Source organism: Toxorhynchites rutilus, chromosome 1 (assembly GCF_029784135.1).
Source record: "Toxorhynchites rutilus septentrionalis strain SRP chromosome 1, ASM2978413v1, whole genome shotgun sequence".
Classification (NCBI taxonomy): domain Eukaryota; kingdom Metazoa; phylum Arthropoda; class Insecta; order Diptera; family Culicidae; genus Toxorhynchites; species Toxorhynchites rutilus.
In genome coordinates this window covers 36,841,284-36,849,938 of record NC_073744.1, presented here as the reverse complement: position 1 = coordinate 36,849,938, position 8,655 = coordinate 36,841,284, and the positions used below count along the sequence as shown (strand labels likewise).

Sequence of the window (8,655 nt, the reverse complement as noted above, 5' to 3'; positions counted from 1 at the left end):
TCGACGCGCCGAAATCGCCTACTTCGCTGTTGTGCCACATCGGTGTCACACTCGCAAAAGCTCGGTTCAGTGTGAGCGCTTTTCACTGCACCAACATCGCGTGCATCATTGGATGACGCTTGCCTCGAAATATTATTGCCCCTGGCAATGCGTTCGTTTTTTCAGGACTCGAGCCTGCCTTCCTCTTCTTCTTGCTCATCATACACTACGAGAAGCGTCCAATTTATGACGCGGAGAGAAAAACACACGATACGAATAACGCGAAAAACGAACAGAAAAACCAAACGACGATATCCAAGTTGGATTACCACTGGTGGGGTCCAATCTTAGATCGAAGCGCAGCGAAAGCAAAGTGAACTGGATTGTTCAACAGTCCGATGCCGAATGAAAGTTTGCCTCAGCGAGATCCACTGTTTATACTCTAGGCAAGTATTCCCCTTCATTCTTCTACTTTTCCTTTGTTCATGGGGACTTTGAATCCTACGATTTCCCCTCCGTTGGCCGTCGATAAGTTGCTCGTTATTGACAGGTCTGTTCGGGAAAGCACATAAATGGACAGAACAAATGTATGGGAAAATGGAAACGCCTCAAGTTTTCATGAATTTTAACCAATTACAAACCAGGGGTTTCTAATGTATAGCATATTAAACAAATCTTACGGCATTTCCGATTCGTTTAGTATGTGAATCGCCAAAATCCGTTCGCGGCAAAAATAGTTATTAACGTTAACTTTATTTCATAAAAACGTGACCTGTTTTCTGATTTGGCACCCTTAATGAAAGACGTAGTTCGACGTCAAAAAACAAGTTCCTTCCACTTAATTCAGAGTCATTTTCGATTCGATTGGTACATTTAATTCTACCGAGGTGAAGTACTATCGTTTACAATATTGGAAATCAAAAGCTTCCATTGTCGATTGAAACTACTCGAATATGCCATATTCCTTATCATTGTTGGCGATGATAACCCATGGCAGTCAGTAACTCGTTGAATCGAAAATTAGATCGTTTGCTAACATTCTTGAACGTTGCGATTCTCTCTTTCTATGCGATCGTAGACAGAGTGATGTAATATCCTGCTTTATTTTCACTTTAATAACACTACTTCAACACACCCTGTTAGAGCTGTCTACAATACATGGCTATTCTCTTCTCTCTTGTTCTACACTCCTGTCAATGCTCAACAATACCACATCCTCACCTGATTTAATCTTCTTCGAAGTTCAAAAACTTGTTTATTCCACGAACCGTTATCTCATAAAAGTTATCATTATCAGGAACCATTCTCTCATGACATTCAGTAAATAATCCTCCGCGAAGATTTCCTTACATGTTAGCTTTGTTCTTTGCTCGATCGATGATTTGCACGAAGCAATATGCTCGAATTGATCACGGGACATCCATTCTGCTTTCCGGTCTTCAAAAGGCACCAAACCATCAAATTGTTTCAATGGCCACGATCCGGACAGCCATTCAGATTTACCTGCTTCTCTATAGCGATTAAGAGAGCTGGAAACACTTACTGCTTCTGTGTTTCTAATACGATATTTTGGGGTTATCTCTGGAGCTCTTACAAATCTCCCTCCGTAATGCTCATCGCTGTTGTCTCCCGATGACGCATTCGCACTTTCTTTCAATATTCCACTCATTTTATTATAGTATCTCGAAAAACAAAGCGTTTTCAGACGATTGAAAAATAAACTTGAATATTCACGAACGAGAAAAATAAATCCAACTGACGCGCGCTTTTACGACAAGCTCACTATGGTTTAGGTACGATGTGAGCAAACCAACAACACCAATATTCACAAAAAGATGAGTGCTAAAATAGCTCTACCGATTCGTTGTAGAGAGCTGTCATCTCTATCGCACTCGTATAGTAAATTAGCTCACCACACATACGCGAGACATATGTTGTAGTGAGAATTGAGTTCTATGATGCAGTGGCATCGACTGGGTTGCGAAGGGGGTGGACCGCCCCCGGTTACATGATATTAGGGGTGCAAAACATCCCCCCTACATTAAAAAATACTTCATCATTTGGCATACATCATATACAGAAAGCGAATCGCGAGTGGATGCAACCAGACACTTCCGTCCCGGGTGCGAAGGCTCCACTCGACGCCACTGCTGCGATGTTTTACTCGATAGATATTTTTAGAGAAATGTTTGTCTCAAATTCGGTCCAATCGTATCACCAAGAAAATATCCGTTTTCCTTTAATCATGCTATGTTTGTTCAACAATTCTGCCTAAGCTTTTGTTATACGCTATTATACTCGACACTAAGCTATGCTGGAAATATCCATTTGGATGACCACGAGCCGCACTAGATGTACCCATTTCCCTTTGCACTTCTTTTCCTGGATATGGACCAAATCCATCTAAAGTTCGCCATGGGCGGCGCATATATTTAGAATGCTTTTTGACGTAGAACTACGTTTTTCGTTAAGGGTGCTAAACCAGAAAATAGGTCACGTTTTTATGAAATAAAGTTAACGTTAATAACTATTTTTGCCGCGAACGGATTTTGACGATTCACATACCAAACGAATCGGAAATTCCCTAAGATTTATTTTCTATGCTAAACAGGTCGGACTCGATTATATGTGATCCGATTATATCCATTTTGGACTCGATTATATACAGTTTGGATTTTTTTTTTTCTATGTTTCAAATATAACTTATTTCAACAAGAAATGTAACCTTTCAACGATAAGGTGAAATTTAAGTGGCTATTATATGTACAGTGAGGACAAAATCGTGGTTTTTGAAGATTTCGCTTGAATTTTCACCAGGAATTGTTTATTCGATATTGCATCGAAATTAAGAAATATAGAAGGTGGGTGTCATAGAACAAATTGTAGTGCGGTTAGAAAGCTTTGATTTAATTGATAGAAAAAATTTTTAGGAATTTTTAGAATAAAATTTATAATAACACATTGAAAATTATTAACTTTCAAGTTTTCACTTCCAAAATGTTTTTTAAATCCACTAATTTAGATGTTCCACTACTATATCCCATACTAAATTTTCTCATCTTTCAAATGGAAATAATAGAATCGTCTTCCGTAGCGTACTTTTTAATGTGGAACCAGTTTGAGACAACAAGCTTTGTAATCGTTGAATTTCGAACATATGCATAGAAGGATTTGTTTTTTTTTATGCGAGAAAGGTGTTCTCTGACTTTAAGGAAATGAATTAAAAATTAAAAATAAACAAAATAAAAATATATGCAAAGAAAATAATTTTTTTCTGACTCGGTTAGATACAGATTATATACAGTATTATATACAATGAAAAGGAATCCGAGACTGTATATAATCGAGTGTCAATCGCCCTGTATATTATAATCCCCTGGTGTGTAAATGGTTCAAATTGATGAAGACTAGAAGCATTTCCGTTTTCCCATACATTTGTTCTGCTCATTTGTGAGCTTTCCTACCCATGCCGTCAATAACGAGCAATTTATCGGCGATCAACGAAGGGAAATGTTTTGAAGTCTCCGTGAACAAAGAAAAGAAGAAGAAGAACGAAGGGGAATATGTGCCTAGAGCATAAATATTGGATCTCGCTGAGGCAAACTTTTCAGTATCGTTCTAGATACGAAGCAATGAACATCGCTTGTTCTTGTTCTTCCTTTGTTTTATTTAATCACATGTCTTCGTTCCAGATTGAACTGTTGACGCGATCAAATGACTTACCCGCTGATGTCTCTGGCATTGCAATCAATAAATCAAACGGATGTCAATCTATTAAGGTTCTGAACTACACAATTGATGATTCCCCATATCATCAAACTAGGTTCACCAAGAAAATAATTGTTCAGGAATTTTGTACGTGATTTGGTTTCGCATGACAGTAGCAAAACTATCTCCAACAAGGATGACAGCTAAGCTAATCGAGACCGGAAGTATTAATTGAAAGGGCTTCTGTTAAGAAGAGCGCAAAACGAAGATAAGTGTGTGTATATTTAGTTGCTTCAAGCCATCGATATATGCCTTTGAAGCAAATATTCAGTCTTTTTTATTGAGCAGGCGATAAGGTTATGCGCCAAATAATTATTTGAGAAATATCAAGCTAAACTATAGTGAATGTCGTGCTGGAATGTTGTGAGTTATTCGGGCTCGCGGGCCAATCGCAAATCTGCCTTCATCAAAGCACTTGCGCTAATCTTTATTATAATGAAACAACGCAACTCTTTTCGAGGTTATTGAGATTAACAGACAGAATTTGTTTCGTTTATTTAGTCACCAAGAAAGTAAATGTCGTTCTAGAATGTTGTATGCTTATCTTGAGCATGAGAAAGCAACTGCAACTTTTTCGAAGACCAGTATTATTAACATAAGCGTTTCTTTTGAGAATAGCGCAAAATGATGAGAAGTGTTTATATTCTTAGTCGTTTCAAGCCACCAAGGTATAACTCTGTATGCATGCTATGTTGAACGTTTGTTTGGTGCTGGTTGATTTCCGTTGTACGAACGATGTCTAGAGGTGTGATTCCACTGACACAATACTAAATAACACGTAGCATAATATTTCATACTTGCAAGTATTGCCATTGTTTTTGTTTCCATTCGGTACCAAAGAAAGATTGATGTAGTTATGAGATACGGAATCATCAATCAATTGTCGTCAACTGATTCTACGATAAAAAACCATTTCATGGCGACCAAACCATTCTACTAAACAGTTATTTCTAAAATCAATATAGCTGCTCCTCGGTGTATTCTCAGCTTGGTGTCCGACGATGGAATGAGGCCAACCGCCATTATCGCTCTCTTTATATAGCCATATAGTTAACGTTGTAGTGAACGCCTATATACATAATCTCTTTTACGCTCCCCACTCGTCTTCACCTTGTCCCTACGTTTCGTCCGTACCCGTGGTTGCTTGTAATGAATAGCTCTTTACTGCGGGAGCGCAGTCAAAATGTATGGGAAAGTAGGAATTCCTTCCTTCCACTTTTCATCAATTTCAGCTGTATATGAACTGAAAAATCATAATGTAGAGCATATAAAAAATTGCTGAGGATATATCCTATTAATTCGTGTATTTGGGATCAAAATCCATCAATTAATTAAAGAGGTATTAACGCTCAAAAACTGAACACTTTTTCACATCGAAATATTGAAATGGGCCCCTATATTGAAAGGTTAGACGTAGCCCTACGTCAAAACCGCGTTAATTGGAAAATCCGCGTAAAAAAAACATGTCAACTAATGATAGATATCAAATGGGACTATCTTCACGTAGAACGGAAGTAAAAAGTCAAGTGTTGCTCGCTTCCGAAAACCCGTAGTTTTTTTCCTGCAATTTCTTTGGTTACTGGTAACTATAGTTCGGTTTTCTTCACGAATGAGGTCATCTGCTGTTACTAGAAGATTCCCTAGTAATTTGTACACTCTTCTGCCGATGCACGTGCAGTACCACTGTTGGACCGTCCAGAGCTAAGTGAACAGGGAAAGACATTCACGAATAGCTGCCCGTAAAAACCCCGTCTCGTTACCGCCCGACGAGCTCCCCGTTACCCAACACCTTACCCAAAATCCACGTAAGAATCGTGATAAGGTGCGGCACTAAGCGCCAAACTCCATTACAAGCACTAATTACCCTAATTTGCTCTGAGGGAACATGAGAGAAAAATGTGAGCTGAGGGGGGGATGTGATATTGCACTGGTCTTTTTTTACGCGGGTACCGCGTAAAAAACCGCGTTAATTGAAAAATCCGCGTAAAAAACCGTGTTAATTGGAAAATCCGCGTGAAAAAAACCGCGTTAATTAGAAAATCCGCGTAAAAAATCCGCGCTAATTGAAAAATCCGCGTAAAAAAACCTCGTAAAAAAACCGCGCAAAAAAAACCTGGATGTACAACCAGTCTTCAGAATGCAACCCGATGCTGATGTGTAACAAGATTTTTGTACCCAGTTGAGCTCCCACTCCTTGTGTACACATGCGCATTTTGCGCTGCAGTGTTTATGAATTTTGTGCACTTCGCACGAGAGAGAATACGTTTTATTTTGAACTCGCACTGATGAAAATTAAACTCAAGCACAACGCTGTTATTATGTAAGTTTTGGTTAAAAGTCCTTACATAAAGAGGACTATTATGTAAGGACTTCTAACCATAACTTGACGAATTGTCTCCCGAGAAACATTCAAATCCAAAGATTGCTTTATTTGCATAAGCGATTCTGAGGTATTCGAAGCTGTCCTAACTATATCTCGCCTATCTCGGTTAGAGAGCTTCAATTTACGTGGAGCTCTCTTCTTTTTATCGTATTCTTAAGGATTCGCCAAATAATTGAGAACTACTTGATGGAATCGTCCAATCCGATGAGCAATTTTTCTGATACCAACCAAGGCGCCTAGAAGTATATCCTAAGGTGGGCCAACTTGCTAAAACCACTCTTCAGCCATCTTGGAAGTCTACTGTGTTTTGTTTGTAAACAATTTATTAATTTTAAATTAACACTTAGTGACGAAACGGCCTCACCTAGTACCATAAACCCGTCTTGATACCAACATTCCTCTTGGTGAATTGCATCGATTTGTCCTTTTTCTCTCTCCGTGAGCAGCTTTCCCTTCGGCATTTTCCAGATTTATTGATAAAAACAACAACTGATCTAATACAAACTTGACACCTGAAAAATACAAAAATATTTGTGTAATCTCAGCGCTCACACATACATATATGAAAATCATGCAGTGTATGGTAGTTCCCAATACACTAGAATATAAATTGAAGCGTTGTTTGTTTACAATGACACAAAGCAGCACCTGGTCCTATAGAAGTTGGACAGAGTGTTCATCCGACTGTTTCAATCATTAATTACAGAAACTTGAATGATGAAAAATGATTGTCATACATGTGCACCAGTAGGTATTTTCTCTGTACAATTTTGGTAATGTGAATCAATCACGGTAAAGTCATTACGGAACGTAATGTTTTGTCGACATATAATCAACTTTGCAAGTAAAATCTACAAAATGTTCTACAGGTTCCATTTCAAGAGACAAATCACTGTAGCCTACAATTACTGTGATAATGTTCTTCCAAGAGACCCTCAAACGATACAAAGTACCCTCATTCCGACTGTCCCTTCATGAACTGAACTAAACTAGCAAACTTTCAGCCATTTTAATATATTGTAGAACTTCCCACTTCTACGAATGGGATATTGTCGTTGGCACTGCAAAATTCTGCTTACCACCACAAGGATGTGCAAAACAAAATTATCACAAAACTGGTACACTCGTTAGTGATTTTTCGGTTTAATTAAAATTATTCATTGGCTATTCTCTCCCGCACAAGTTTGTTACTTACCATTGTTGATGATGCGGTATGTCGCCGAAATAAGCTCCCACTCTGGTTCCACCACGGAAGGGGAAACCCCTGAGGTGGCGCAGACATTCTCAACCCCTCGGGGTACGTACCCAAGAGCAACTTTTCACCAATAAAAGTGATTTTCTTCCATGAACGTACTCTGCTGGAATATGCGATGCGTTGAACAGTTTTCCGTCCCCGCCGTAGTTCGTCGTTTGTCGATACAACTCGGGGGGAGAAGCGGGGGAAACATGGCGTTTTGGAAACAGAAGCGGATCTCTTTGGCATAATGAACTTTTACCTCCGGTTCGCAAAACTCCCCCGATGGTACATTGGCACCTCCGGATGACACGGGAGATGAGTGAGGCGAGAGTGTCTTCAAAGAGATCCAACCTTTGGCCGATGGCGCTCGGGGGCAGGAGAGCAACGCACCAAACAACAGTCTCAGCATATCTAATGTAATTTATTCAAAAGTTTGCCCAAAAGTGAGTGAAATAAATTTAGCATAGTGATGAATTTTAATTATTTCGAATATATATTCATACGCTTGCCGGAGTTCGTACATAGAAAGATGAACGGCACATGGGAGTACATCACCATTGGCGCAAACCACATTGGCGACGGAGGCGGGCGGCGCTGACCGGCGGAGCGGAGGGGGTACCGGTGAATAATTATCGGATCAAAACGGACAACTTTTAGCAAATTTTTAATTGATTTCATGCAGCGGATGTGCATCGATATTTGTATGCATAAGTAATGGACATTCTGTCAGATTGACATATCGACTTACGAATACGAGTCATGGAACGAAAAGTCATGTTTGTTGTTATCTCCTCGGAAAACTAGAGTTTATATTTTGAGTTAAAGCTTTGCGTTTGTATGTACGTTTGAAAAACTACACGCTCGTTGCATGAAGCTTAATATGAAAACTGATTTGTTTGGTTTGTTTTTTTTCTGTTTCCTGTTTTTTTTTTTGTAAAATACAAAAAAAAATAAAATACGATGATTCGTGTGTCCTAGAATAATGATTTGCCTTCCATCATGTTTTTTGCACAAAAGTGTACGAATTGCGCTCCTAACAGCAGGAAGTCGGATACAACCTATGAAATAGAGAATTCGTTGGATGTTGCTTCGTTCGTCACTTCGTGTGTCACTTACCGCAATGTCCGGTATACAAACTGTCAGTGGGTAGATAAGCACATACCAACCAGCACAGAAGAACGCCACCCATAAACCAACTATAATCATTACGATCAACCAAATGAGGGACCACACCAGGTTTGCCATTTCTAGCGGTTAAGTGTTACTGAAATGAATGAATAGGTAAATA

The 8,655-nt window shown here is 39.1% G+C and overlaps 1 long non-coding RNA gene across 1 annotated transcript; it reads right to left on the bottom strand.

Moving 5' to 3' along the window:
* Positions 1-6,237: 6,237 nt before the first annotated feature.
* Positions 6,238-8,333, bottom strand: LOC129763194 (uncharacterized). Its single transcript, XR_008740827.1, has 3 exons — positions 7,326-8,333; positions 6,495-6,642; positions 6,238-6,430 (listed from the first exon to the last, which is right to left on the bottom strand). It is a non-coding gene; the product is annotated as an uncharacterized LOC129763194 (long non-coding RNA).
* Between the last annotated feature and the right edge of the window lie 322 nt (positions 8,334-8,655).